General features: G+C 37.4%; 1 protein-coding gene across 2 annotated transcripts in view; it reads left to right on the forward strand.

The window, feature by feature from the left end:
• Window positions 1-14250, forward strand: part of Ccdc171 (coiled-coil domain containing 171) — a 301438-nt gene that overhangs the window by 171840 nt on the left and 115348 nt on the right. The window lies entirely within an intron of this gene.

A 14250-nucleotide genomic window follows, 5' to 3' on the forward strand; every position in this document is an offset into this window, starting at 1 on the left:
TTAGCATCTGTTCTTAATATTACATACACATAAGATATATTATATATATATCTAAGATATATTTTATAACATTTAATTATGCTAAGTAATTTTCAGATAATATTGCATAATAATAATTTTGGGACAAATAGTATCATCTATAAGTCAGGATGAAATAATAAGAACCACAGACTGTGTAACGTACCTCAGGTTGTGGAGTGAGGAACTGATCACAGAGGTGTTTATTGAGGAGGATAATAATATTTTTCTTTGTCATAGACTTATTTTTTGAATGAACTAAAAAGTGACTCAAATTATATGGTTTAATTCGAATAGTCTACCATTGATTATGAAGATACCTTTATATTTTAAATTTTGATTATTTTATGTGTGTAGGTGTTTTTGTCTGTATACACATTGGTGTACTAGATGTGTACCCACAGAAGCCAGAAGAGGGTGTTGGACCCTTGACCCTGGCGTTGTAGCTCTTGGCCACCATGTGTGTGCTGGGACTCAAACCTGGATCCTCTGCACATGTCATGCTCTTAGTCACTGAACAATCTTTGTGTCCTTATTTTAGTGCTTTGATGGGCACAATCTTAAATTAGAAACCACTACATTTAAGATAATGGGTTAGAAAAAATGAAATCACTATCTGGCTATAACTGTCTTACTTCTCATTCATTTAAGACTCATCATTGTTTGTTTTATCTATTTGTTTATTTAGTTTTGAGACAGTCTCCCTCTGAAGACCAGGCTGGCCTAGAACTTACTATATAGCCAGTGCTATCCTTGAATTTGAGAGGACCCTTCTGTTTCAGCCTCCAGAGTACTAGAATTCTGAGTCTTCATCACCACACCCAGCTTCAGTGATACTTTTGTCTCAGGAATACTTCATTTAATTATGGTCCATTATTGTGACTTTAGAACATTTCATTTTTAATGGAATGGGTATGAATTTAAGTACTCAGACTCTTGGGTAATTATCCAATTACATGTTCATAATTCTAACATGATTAAATGACAATGTTTAATTCATCTTAGAGGTAATTTTACCCCTATGTGAGCTCTGTATTCTAAATAATTATACTTCTCTGTTTCTAGGAAAAACTTAATTAAGTCTTAGGTTTTATTTGGAAGTTTCGGCACATTGCAGCGTGGTCTCACTCCTTGAGGAGCTGCTGATTAACCTTAGCAAACTGATACTGCAGCATTTTAAACACTAAGTAACACAGTAAATTTGACTCCTCAATGATTGGAGCTTTGAACACTATAAGAAGTTATTACTTTTTTTTATTTCCAGAAAATACCAAGAAAATATAGGGAATATTCCAAAAATATGTTAAAAATTATATAACAGGGACTATGAAAAAACCCGATGTAATTGTTTGCTAAACTGCTGTGTAGCTGAAGACTCTAAAAGGAGCTTTCATTTCTGTTGTTATGACATCATACACAGGAATGTAACGTTTTGTGGTAAAAGTTAAGCTTGGCAATATGTATAATGTACTTTCATTTACATACAGCTTACACATATCATTTTGAAAGCACTAGAAAAAAAAAGAAGTGCTTCTATGATTTTGGTGTATACATCTTATTTTAAATGCATGTGTTTAATGTAGGTGCATGTAATGTGTATATCATACATGTGCTTAAAATATAGTCTGCTTTAAAGAAAGGAGTTCCTATATATGTCTTCTATTTAGGTCTTTATGGATAAACAATTACTTTAAAATATTATTGCATTAATTATTAATTATTAAATATAGGTTAGTAATTTGGAAGATATATTTTTTATGAATTATAGCTGGACAGCTAAATTCATTTTGTCTGGTAGTATGCATAATCAACATTTGTATGTAAAAATAGCAGTAGGATCATATATATGTCTCTATAACACCTTATCTCAAGTGACTTTCTACAATTTTTAGTATTTAATTAAAACTCAAATTATCTTCCTGATGATTCATTATTAAATCAGCCTAGAAACTGATTTTCTAAATTATCCAGATTTTTTGAAACCACATGAGTTTTGGAGTAAATTGCCAAATGTGGAAATATGTCAGGACGCCCTGAGTTATGTTGCCGTTACAAACCACTCTACAATTTCAGTGGCCTCACAATGATAAATATTCCATTGCCCATCACATACCAGCTGTGATCTACACTCCCTAGGCTGACAGAGCATTCTTGATCTGGGGCACAGTTGATTTTGTAGTAGAAGGTTTGTGTAGTCACATGGCTGTTTTGAGTCTTCTTGGAGTCAGCTTTGACTTCTAGCTATATTTCAGTGAACTAAGCAAGTACCATACACACTTCCGATTTCAACAGGACAAGCCACATACATACAGGCTTTCTGTCCAGACAGGGCCCTCCCAGCTTATGTTGGCAAGGCTTAAAATCAGTAAGACCCAAGGATATATGTTTTCTCAGGGAAGCAAGAGAATAATTTGACTAGTAACACAATGTATTGAAATAATCTTTTTTCTTCTTTCCCATGCATACAAAATGAATATATTTTCTAGTTAGCCATACTGACCGAATTTGATCAAACTTTATGCCTTAATATCTGGGTCTTCTTTACTTTTTATATAGGGTTGAAAACAGTTATCTTAGGCATCCCTATGTCTAGTGACCTCTCTTTCTCTAAAGTTTTCCTTAGTATTAAAAATTATTCGACATTGTGTTATGCATAAGTAAGTTTGAGAGTATGTGTGCTTAAGGTTGGATACATTTCATTTAGCATTTTTGGGGTTCAAGAAGCCATGTTGCTGACATTTCAAGGAACCACCACTAGATGGTGGCCTCGCTCATTTAGAAGGCTAGAACTATGTTTTACTTCAGGTGAATGGGTTGATAGTGGAGGGATCAGAAATGTGAAATATGGGAATTTTGAGGGTGGGGAGGTGGGAGTGGGGGGGTGTAGATAGAGGTTACATCCACAGAGAAGAAGGAGGAGGGGCGAGGGGATTGGGGGTTCCGAGGGGGTGGTGGGGGATGGGGTAAGGGGACAACATAGGAAATGTAAATAAATCATCCAATAAAAAAAAAACTTTTATTAAAAAAAAAAAAAAGAAATGTGAAATATGCTGATTTCATTGTGAGATTTTTATGGTACTGTTTACTGAGTATGTAAATACACATGCACACAAACACACAAATCTAACACATACACACACACACACTCACATGCATGCAGACACATAGGCCCGTATACATGTACACATGCACATACTGCATACATACATGCAGGCACACAGGCATGTATACACTCACATGCATATACATGCACATGCACACTTCTACATGTACAAATGTGTACACACATGTACATTCTTGCACACACACACACACATCCTTTATTTTTCAGATATTACTGTCTGAACAAGTGTAGGTGTTTTCCTGAGTACTATTTCTATAGATAGTACAACCAGGCTCAGATCCATCCCTAGCACATTGTATTCTTGGGGTGTTGTGTGAATTTGCACATTGTTGTTGAAAGTAGGATTATTTTAGGTGTGCGCCTCTACTCTACTTCCTTTACTCCTCCCCCTCCCTCCCTACTTCTTTCCTGTTTGGTGCTGAGGATTGAACCCAGGGCCTAATACATGCCAAGCACGCACTGGACTACTGATTAGAATGCCAGTGCCCTTCCTATAATTAGTGGGAGTAGTGAGGGAAAGTGAAATTCCACATTTCACTCAGGACTGTTAAAACAACTTTAATGATTTTTTTCACACAGTAGGAAACAGTATAGACCCATCAAGGTGTTTCCACTTAGAAAATAGTCCTTGAGTTAAATTGTCTGCCTACAGTTTTTTGGTTTCTGAAGTAACATATTCCTTTCATTTGTATATTTCTGCTTTCACCCAAGCCTTAAGGCCTTCATATAATTCAAATAATTTGCAGGATTCCATATATTTATTAGAAACAAAATATATAGGTGGTATGCTAATTTGTGAAAAGTTAATATTAAGTGTAGTCCATCTGGATAATAAAAGTGAAATTTAATGAAATACTCTTTAGCTTACTAAAGAAAATTGTTTACCTCAAAATATGTATTTTGTGTATGTATTTAGTATGTCTATGAGTCCTTTTCCTCAAAGGAGAAATCATATTAAATGTTGCTTAGGGTTTAAGGAAAGAGTGAGATTTGTTGTGGTGATCCAGCATGATCTCTGGTGTTTATTGTAATTTGGCAGTTACAGTTTGCACGTGTGATCCCAAGACAGCGTGGGGAATTCTGCTTTGCAGCCTGGAACCCTTCAGCAGCTTTCCATGCCTCCTGTGACAACAGTTGGCACATTTGGACGTTGAACAGAATCTTACACAAAGCTCACAGAAAATGTTAAAATAAATCTGGCTGAAAGGACAAGGGTTGGGTGCCTCTGAATTCAGCATCCCCATCACCTCTGAATTCAGCATCCCCATCACCTCTGAATTCAGCATCCCCATCAAAGCCCGCCCCATCCCCAGCTGTCCCCACAGAGTGCTGTGTACAAATCACATGCAAGGGGAAGGTCCGATTTGCTGATCACCCTTTTGTGATCCGATCATGTGTGACCCTTTATGATTTCACCCGTCTTTCTGGCACCCCTCTCTTCCCAATCAACTTGAAGTAAGCTAGTCATTTAGGAAGAGGAACCTTAATTGAGAAAATGCCTCTACTAGATTATCTGTAGGCAAGTCTGTAGGGCATTTTTTTAAAATTTTTATCTTGATATTTCTGTGTTTCTCTTTCTTTTTTAAAATTTTATAATTTTTTTAAATTTACAATTCAGATGTTATCCCCTTACCACATCCTTCCCCCCCCCAGGAACTCCCTATCCTGTCCCCCCTCCTCCTGCTTCTATGAGGATGTGCCTCCACCCACCTATCCCCTCCCACCTCCCCACCCTGGAATTCTCCCACACTGGGGCATCCAGCCTTCATGGGACCAAGGACTTCCTCTCCCACCTATGCTTGACAATGTCATCCTCCCCTACATAATCCAGCTGGAGTCATGGGTCCCTCCCTCTGTGCTCCCAGGCTGGTAGTTTAGACCCTGGGGTCTCTGGTTGGTTGGTATTGTTGCTCACCCCATGGGGCCACAAAACCTTTCAGTTCCTTCAGCCTTCTCCCTAAATCCTCCATTGTGAACCCCATGATCAGTTCAGTGGTTAGCTGTGAGTATCTGCCTCTGAATATGTCAGGCTCTGGCAGACCTCTAAGGAGACTGCTATATCAGGCTCCTGTCAGCATGCACTTCCTGGCATCCACATCAGTGTCTACCTTTGGTGACTGCACAAGGGATGGATTCCCAGGTGGAACAGTCTCCAGATGGCCCCTACCTCACCTTATGTCTCACACTTTGTCTCCATATTTGCTCCCATGAGTATTTTGTTATTCCTTCTAAGAAGGGCATTTTGTTAATTGTTACTGTGGGAGGGCCCAGACCTAGGTAGGTGGTCTTGAGATGTAAAGAAAGCAGATTGAGCAAGCCATGAGGAGTAAGCCAGTAAGAAGCATTCATCCATGGCCTCTGCTTCAGTTTCTGCCTTGGCTTCCCCTCATTGAACTGTGACCTGGGATATGTAAGCCAGATAACCTCTCTTCTCCCCAAGTTGCTTTTGGTCATGTTCTTTATCACAGCAATAGAAACCTAACTAAGATAACACATGAAAAAGCATTTATAGTTCCTGGCCAACATCCTGGAAAAAAAAAAGGGAAGAAAAAGATGAGTTACACCCTTTTCTTTAGCATGCCTTAAGGTAGACCTGCCCTCCTCTGCCCTCCTGAAGGGGTTTCCCTTGACCAAGTGATCAGCCAGCCTGACTGGACTGATTCCTTTTTTTCTTCTTCAGTAATTTATTTATTTACTTTACATCGTGATCCCAGCTTCCTCTCCTATTTCTCCTAGTCCTACCCTCTCATTTCCCCTCTTCCTCTCCCATCCCTTCGTCTTCATAGAAGGGAAGGCTTCCCATGGCTATCAACCCACCTTGGCATATCAAGTTGCAGTAGGACTGGGTGCATTTTCTATTGGGGCTTAGCAAGGCAGCCCAGTTAGGAGAAGGAATATAAAGGCAGGTAACAGAGTCAGAGACAGCCTCTGCTCCTGCTCTTAGGGGACCCACATGAAGACCAAGCTGTACATCTTTTATATATGTGTAGGGGACATAGATTCTTTCCATGCTCCCTGGTTGGTGGTTCAGTCTCTGTGAGCTCCTATCAGCCCAGGTTAATTGATCCTGTAGGTTTTCTTGTGATGTCCTTGACCTCTCTGTCTTCTTCAATTCTTCCTCCCCTCCTTCTACAAGATTCCCCGAGCTCTGCCTAATGTTTGGCAGTGGGTCTCTGCATCTGTTTCCATCAGCTCCTGGCTAAAGCCTCTCAAATGACAGTATGATTGGCTCCTATCAGCAAATATAGCAGAATAACATTAATAGTGTCAGGGATGGGTTCTCTCTCACAACATGGGTCTCAAATAGGGCCAGTCATTGGTTGGCTATTCCCTCAATTTCTGTTCCATCTTTATCCTTGCACATCTTGTAAGCAGGACAGATTGTGGGTTGAAGGTTTTGTGGCTGGGTAGGTGTCCCTATCCTTCCATTGGAAGTTTTCTCTGTTTATAGGATATGGCTGTTTCAGGTTCCATATTCTTTATTGCTAGCAGTCCTACCTACAGTCACCCTCATAGATTCCTGGGAATTTCTGTTGTCCTAGATGAAGCCTCTCAAGCTGGTTCCAGAGACATGGCTTCCTCACAGATTCCAATTCTCTCTCTCTCCATCTTCCCCAGAATTGAACCCTCCTGTTCTCTTACCACCCCTCTCCCACCCTCTTCTTCCCCTCATCTACTCCTGATGTCTATTTTATTTTCCCTTCTCAGTGAGATTCCAGAATCCTCTCTTGGACCCTCCAAGTTACTTAACTTCTTTGGGTCTGTGGATTGTAGCATGGCTATCCTATACTTTATTGCTAATATCCACTCATAAGTGAGTACATACTATATGTGTCTGGGTTACCTCACTCAGGATGATCTTTTCAAGCTCCATCCAATTGCCTGCAAATTTCATGACGTCATTGTTTTAATAGCTGAATAGTATTCCATTGTATAGATGGACCATGTTTCTTCATCCAGTCTTCAGTTGAGGGACATCTAGGTTGTTTCCAGTTTCTGGCTGTTATAAATAAAGTTGCTGTGAACATTGTTGAGCAAGTGTCCTTGTGGTATAGTGGGGCATCCCTTAGGTATATGCCCAGGAGTGGTGTATCTGGGTCTTGAGGTAGAACTAGTTCCAGTTTTTTTAGAAACCACTAAATTGATTTCCAAAGTAGTTTGTTGTAAAAGTTATACGAGTTTGCACTCCCAGCAGCAATCAAGAAGTGTTGCCCTTGCTCTATATCCTTGTCAGCATGAGCTGTTGCTTAAGTTTTTTGATCTTAGCCATTCTGACAGCTTTAAGATGAAATCTCAGAGTCATTTTTATTTGCATTTACCTGATGATTAAGGACACTGAAAATTTCTTTAAGTGCCTCTTGGCCATTAGAAATTCCTTTGTTGTGAATTCTCTGTTTAGCTCTGTACCCCATTTTTAAAATTGGGTTATTTGGTTTGTTAGTATCTTATATCTTAAGTTCTTCATGTATTTTGGATATTAGTCCTCTGTTGGATGTAGAGTTGGCGAATATCTTTTCCCCTTTTGTAGGCTGCCATTTTGTCCTATTGATGGTATCCTTAACCTTGCAAAAGCTTTCCAGTTTCTTGAAGTCCCATTTATTAATTGTTGTTCTCAGTGCCTGAGCTATTGATATTCTGCTCAGAAATTCGTCTCCTGTGCCAATGAGTTCAAGGCAGTTTCCCACCTTTTCTTCTGTTAGATTTGGTATATCTGATTTTACGTTGAGGTCTTTGATCTACTTGGACTGGAGTTTTGGGTGGGGTGATAAATGTGGGTCTATTTGCATTTCTACATGTAGACATCCTGTTAGACCAGCACCATTTGTTGGAGATGCTTTCATTTTTCCATCGTATGATTTTGGCTTCTTTGTCAAGTAGCAAGTGTCCATAGGTTTGTGAGTCTATTTGATTCCATTGACCACCCTGTGGTCATGTTTCTTTTTTTTTTTTTGTATTGCTCTGTAGTATAGCTTGAAGTCAGGGATGGTGATACCTCTAGAAGTTTTTTTTTACTTTATAGGAGTGTTTTCACTATCCTGGATTGTTTGTTTTTCCATATGAAGTTCAGAATTGCCCTTTCCCGGTCTGTAAAGAATTGTGTTGGAATTTTTATGGTAATTGCTTTGAATACGTAGATTGCTTTTGGTAAGATGGCCATTTTTAATATGTTAATACTTTTGATTCATGAGCATGGGAGATCTTTCCGTCTTCTGATATCTTCCTCAATTTCTTTATTCAGAGATGTGACCTTCTTATCATACAGGTCTTTGCTTGGTTAGAATCACACCAAGATATTTTATAATATTTGTAGCTATTGTGAAGGATGTTGTTTCACTGATTCCTTTCTCAGTCCATTTACTGTTTGTATAGAGGGCTACTAATATTTTTTAGTTAATTTTGTATCCAGCCACTTTGCTGACAGTTTTTATCAGTTGTAGGAGTTCTCTGGTAGAAGTTTTGATGTCACATATCATATTATCTGTGAATACCAATACTTTGACTTTTTCTTTTCCGATTTGTATCCTGTTGATCTTCTTTAGTTGTCTTATTGTTTTGTTCGTAACTTCAAGTACTATGTTGAATCGATAAGGAGAAAGTTGGCAGCTTTGTATTATCCCTGATTTTAGTGCAGTTGCTTTAAGTTTCTCTCCATTTAATTTGATGTTGGCTATTGGCTTTATATGACTTTTATTATGTGTAGGTATGCATCTTGTATTCCTGATGTCTCCAGACTTTGAACATGAAAGGGTGTTAGATTATTGTCAAAGACATTTCAGCATCTAACGAGATGATCATGTGATTTTTTTCAGTTTACTTATATGGTGGATCAAGTTAATGGATTTTTATATAGTGAAATACCCCTGCATCTCTGGGGTGAAGCCTACTTGATCATGATGGATGATGTTTTTGATGTGTTTTTTGGGTTTGACTTTCTAGTATTTTAGTGAGTATTTTTGTATCATTGTTCCTTAGGGAAATTGGTCTAAAATTTTCCTTCTTTGTGAGTCTTTGTATGGTTTAGGTATCTGGGTGACTGTAGCCTCATAGAACGTGTTTCACAATGTTTCTTCTCTTTCTATTTTGTGTAACTGTTTGAGGAGTATTGGAATTAACTCTTTTTTTAAAGTCTGGTAGAATTCTGCACTAAAACTGTCTGGCCCAGGGCTTTTTTTGGTTTGGAAACTTTTAATACTGCTTTTATTTCCTTAGGGGTTATAGGACTATTCAGACAATTTACCTGATCTTGATTTAGCTTTCATATTTGGTATCTATCTAGAAAATTATCCATTTTATATAGATTTTCCAATTTTGTGAAGTACAGGCTTTTGAAGTAAGATCTAATGATTCTTCGAATTTCCTCAGTGTCTGTTGTTATGCCTTCCTTTTCAGTTCTGATTTTGTTAATTTGGGTACTGTCCTTCTCTGTCTTTTATTTAATGTTTCTAAGGGTTTGTCTATCTTATTGATTTTCTCAAAGAACCAGCTTTTGGTTTTGTTGTTTGTTTGTGTTGTTCTCTTTGTTTCTAATTTATTGATTTCAGTTCTGAGTTTGATTATTACCTTCCATCTACTTTTCTTGGATGTGTTTGCTTCTTTTTGCTCTAGAGCTATCATGTGTGCTTTTAAATTGTTAGTATGAGATCTCCACAATTTCTTTGTGAAGGCACTTACTTAATACTATGAGCTTTCCTCTTAGCACTGCTTTCATTGTGTCCCATAAATTTGGGTATGTTATACCTTCATTTTCATTGAGTTCTAGAAAGTCATTAATTTCTTTCTTTCTTACTTCCCTAACCCAGTGGTCATGGAGTAAAGAATTCAGTTTCCATGAGTTTGTTTCTGTTCTTGTTGAAGTCCAGCTTTAACCCATGGTTGTCTGATAAGATAGATGGGGTATCAATTTTCTTGTATTATTGAGACTTGCTTTGGGACCCAGTATATGGTCAGTTTTGTAGAAGGTCTCATGAGGTGCTGAGAGGAAGGCATATTCTTTTGTATTTGGGTGAAATGTTCTATAGATATCTGTTAGGTCCATATGATTCATAATGTCTGTTAGTTTCATTAGATTCTGTCTGGATGACCTGTCCATTGGTGAGAGTGGGGTGTTGAAGTCTCTCACTATTAATGTGTGGTGTTCAATGTGTGATTTAAGCTTTAGTAATGTTTCTCTTACAAATGTGGGTGCCCTTGCATTTGTGGGATAGATATTCAGAATTGTGATGTCCTCTTGGTGGATTTTTCCTTCTTACTAGACACAGGAGTTTTAACAAGCATTGCCATGTGCTCCACACTAAAAATTGAGAGACTGTCAATCTTCAGCTTCATTTCATAAGTGTATTGTCTATCTTCCATGTGAAGTTAATAGTAGAAACTGATAAAAGATAATGCCCTTAGGGAAGCTACCTTAAAATTGCATAACATAACTATTAAAATAAAGATGTAAAGAAAAAACATATAAATTATACTACATAATGTTGTGTCTTTCTGTTTTGTATTTGTTACAAATTAACTAATTGCTCAGCTCACAGATTATTGACTTAATTGCAGACTGTAGTGAGTTTTAGCTTCACCCTGTATGCCCTGCAGTGAGCTTGATGGTTTATCATTTAAACACTTTACCTTCTGCGAACTTGCAGTTGGATTTCCAGCAGCCATTTAAATTAATTCTTTATTAATATAATTTTTTAGACTGGCTGAAGGTGGCATCATTTCCTTTTCTAGCTTTGAAATGTTTTGACCTGACTGCTAGCCAGGAGGGTGTATTCAGAAGTCATAGTTGGGTAGCAGTAGGTGTACTGTAGTACTGTGATCACTCTTGTCATTACTGCTTGCAGTGTTGGAGATCAAACCAGTAACCCCATGAAGGGCAGATGCCCTGGTGTTGAGCTGCGTCTCATCTCTACCAACTTAGTCTTAAAAATTGTTACATTTCCCCCTGACTTCAGAAACATGACTTAAAGTTTCTTTTCTTGTTTTTACTTCCAATGACTGACTTTTTTATACCAAATTGAATAGCCATTAACTTTTAGCCTGCAGGATCCAAAGATATTTCCCATTAGACACAAGAAAATATATAAAAGCTCTATCTCCTTGGGCTCAGATTTCCTAGTGGCCTAATGGTTTAAAGCACAAGACTGTACTATCATGGGAAAAGCTATAGGTGAGTCACTTGGCATGCAGAAATAGTACTAAGAGAGGTGTGTACAGCCTAAGATAACTTTCACTTAGTACTGTATAACTATTAATCAAGTACTCTGATTCAGGACATTTACTTTATGAATTTTTTTGAGACAGGGTTTCACTGCATAGTCCTGGCTGTCATGGAACTCACTCTGTAGACCAGGCTGATCTTAAACTCAGAGATCTGCCTGCCTCTGCCTCCCAGGTGCTGGGATTAAAGGTGTGTACTACCATCACCCGGCTGAATTTTTAAAATTTAAAAACACTTATCAAAATTATAAACTTATATATTTTGTGTAGATTTAAATTAGAGTTTGCTGAAATAATTAGACATACTATATTTAGGGTACCACTTTTTGGAAAGATTTTTCTTAAAGGAAAGTATATAAAAACCTTATATTGGTAATGGCTTCAAAAGTCTTTAAATTTCACAAAGGACTACTTGAGTTACATGTGAATTATATCTCAACATATCTTTTTTTCAGTACACGAAATGTGTTATTAGGGCAAAGCAATATAACTTCAATTTATAGTCATAATTAAATCATTAGCCTTAATAAACACTTAAAGATTTGGAACTACAAAATTATGAATGATTTAAAATAATTTATGTTCTCGTTCAGTAGTGACATGTTTATTACACAAACAATGAGTAAAAATATTAAAAAATATGTGGGGTTTGTAATATCTCAGCTACCATGTGTTTATCCTAGCCCTGTGTGTTATCTATAGTCTTTGTGTCCATACTGTGGTTTGTTAGCTCTTATTACTAGTAAACAACTCTTTGTGATCAGTTAAGGGAGATAGTCAGGTGTAACTGCTGTCTTGTAATAGTGCTTACTGGAAGCATCGGCTGATTCCTCTTGGATCACGAGAGGTGCACATGAAGATGACCGTTAGCTGAGGAGAAATACCGTAAAGATGTGGCAGATGGGAGAGAATTTCAAAGGTTGCTTTCAAGCATTTTTGGATTTAAAATAAAAAGTAGAATCTTTGATGAAAATACTGACACACAAGTTCTTGGGTCAGCAGAATATTTTTTTTTTTTACTTTCTTTAAAAAAAGACTCTTATTATAATACATAGCATTAACTTGCTAACAGCTCAAATTATTCACCACACCACTTAAAGATAAGTTCAGTATCAGGCCTTGAGTTTTCTTTTCTTCTCTTTCTTTCCTTTTTTTTTTTTTTTGGTAAATATTAAGACCTGAGTACAAAATGAGAGCTGTGTTGTGGATTAAGTGAAGTATCTCAAGGCTGTGCCGTTCTGATAACTGAACCCGGAGTGACCTTTCTCAGACACAATTACAGAGCTGTATGTTTTTCCTTTAATTTCATCAGGGGTTTAATTAGTATACAAATAAAACTTCCCTTATCTTCCTTTCTACCTAATTGGCTTGTCTTCACTTCTATATGAAGCACGTGAGAATGGGCTGTAATTAGGGTGACCGCGTTAACCTTTTCTCTCACATGTACTGTTGCCTAAAGGCCTCAAGGCCTAAAAGCAGTGCTTTGGATTATTGCTTTGCAATCACTATGGCTGTCCCACAGGTTTTCTCATGAGCAGAAGGGCTTTGGGTGCTGCAGGTTCCCACTGCTTAACAGGATCTTCATTCTTCTCCCCACTAAATGTTTATTGATTATCTCGCTGTTCCAGGCTCAGCCTCCAACAACTTAATATCAGGTGACAGTCAGGAGAGTTCTCCAAGTAATTAGAGTTGAGCATTGGGGGAACAATTAGGAGCAGAGTTATTAAACTTGATTTATCCTATTCTCTCCTGAACAGTTCCTCGGATATCAGAACATCACACTTTCACAATCTACCCTGGCTGAGAAATTAGTGGCTAACCCGCTGCTTATCATTGCTGCCTCGCTGCCCAGAGGCACACCCTCTTGGTTGCAGTCATTCAGTTGGAGATATTAGAGTCCATAAAATTTATCGTGGGTTTTAATTAGGTGAATCTGGGCAAGAGAGGAGAGAAACACAACCTAAAACTTTACAAGTCGGGTGTGTATTTTATGTGAAATAGATTTCTGTGTAAGTATGTGGTACACATAACATTAGTTTTAACTGGAGCTCAGAATTTTTTAAAAGGATTCTAATTTCTGATCAGAAAGGTTAATATTAAGGTGAAGACATATTTTTTGACCCACTTTTTATAATTTTGTGTTTTGCACACATTTGCACATTGGTGTTTATAGAGTCCTTGTTCAGGTCCCCAGCTCTTTAAAGCGAGAATTCTAAGCCTAAGTTTCTAATTTAAAAAAAGTTTCTGTTTTTATTTTTACATTCAAGGAACTACGTAAGTATTTGTTTTCCACAGCCCTGAGATGGTATAAGCTTTAGTGGGGTCTGATGGCCTGTCATAGCTCTTAGGAAACAAACATGAAATAACAGCCCTGAGTCAATTTGGCTATATGAAAGTTATGCTGCTGGGTTACATCTTCTGTGACTGTACACCATAGATTGTTGAGCAGGCTAGTGTGGTTTAAAAATGAAGCAAACTGATGAACTCCTTCAGATTGGCAAGGCTGACTGTATGTTAAAACCCTGCTAGCCCCTTCACAAGTACACACTCCAATCCTAAGGCTTACTAAGCACAGCAGTTTTAATGGATTGACACGTGTTTATCATTTCTTTTGGAAGAAGAGGTATTAAAGCTTTAACTGACAGTAGAAATGTAGCCTTTTTATTTGCTTGGGATATATCAGAAATACTAAGTTTAAACCAAGTAGGTTTTGTTTTTTAAACAAAGAATCCCTTGATACTTCAATGCCTTTAAGTATCTTAGCAAAATGACTAGAATTGGATTTTTTTTAAAAAATAAAAGAATATGTTCTTTGTAGTCTTTCAACATTTTTTGAAAATTTCCTTGATGAATATTTTTTCAAATATTTAAGATAAATTTTTAACAAAAATAAAGGC

Source organism: Grammomys surdaster, unplaced genomic scaffold (assembly GCF_004785775.1).
Source record: "Grammomys surdaster isolate TR1022 unplaced genomic scaffold, NIH_TR_1.0 125951, whole genome shotgun sequence".
NCBI classification, from domain to species: Eukaryota; Metazoa; Chordata; class Mammalia; order Rodentia; family Muridae; genus Grammomys; species Grammomys surdaster.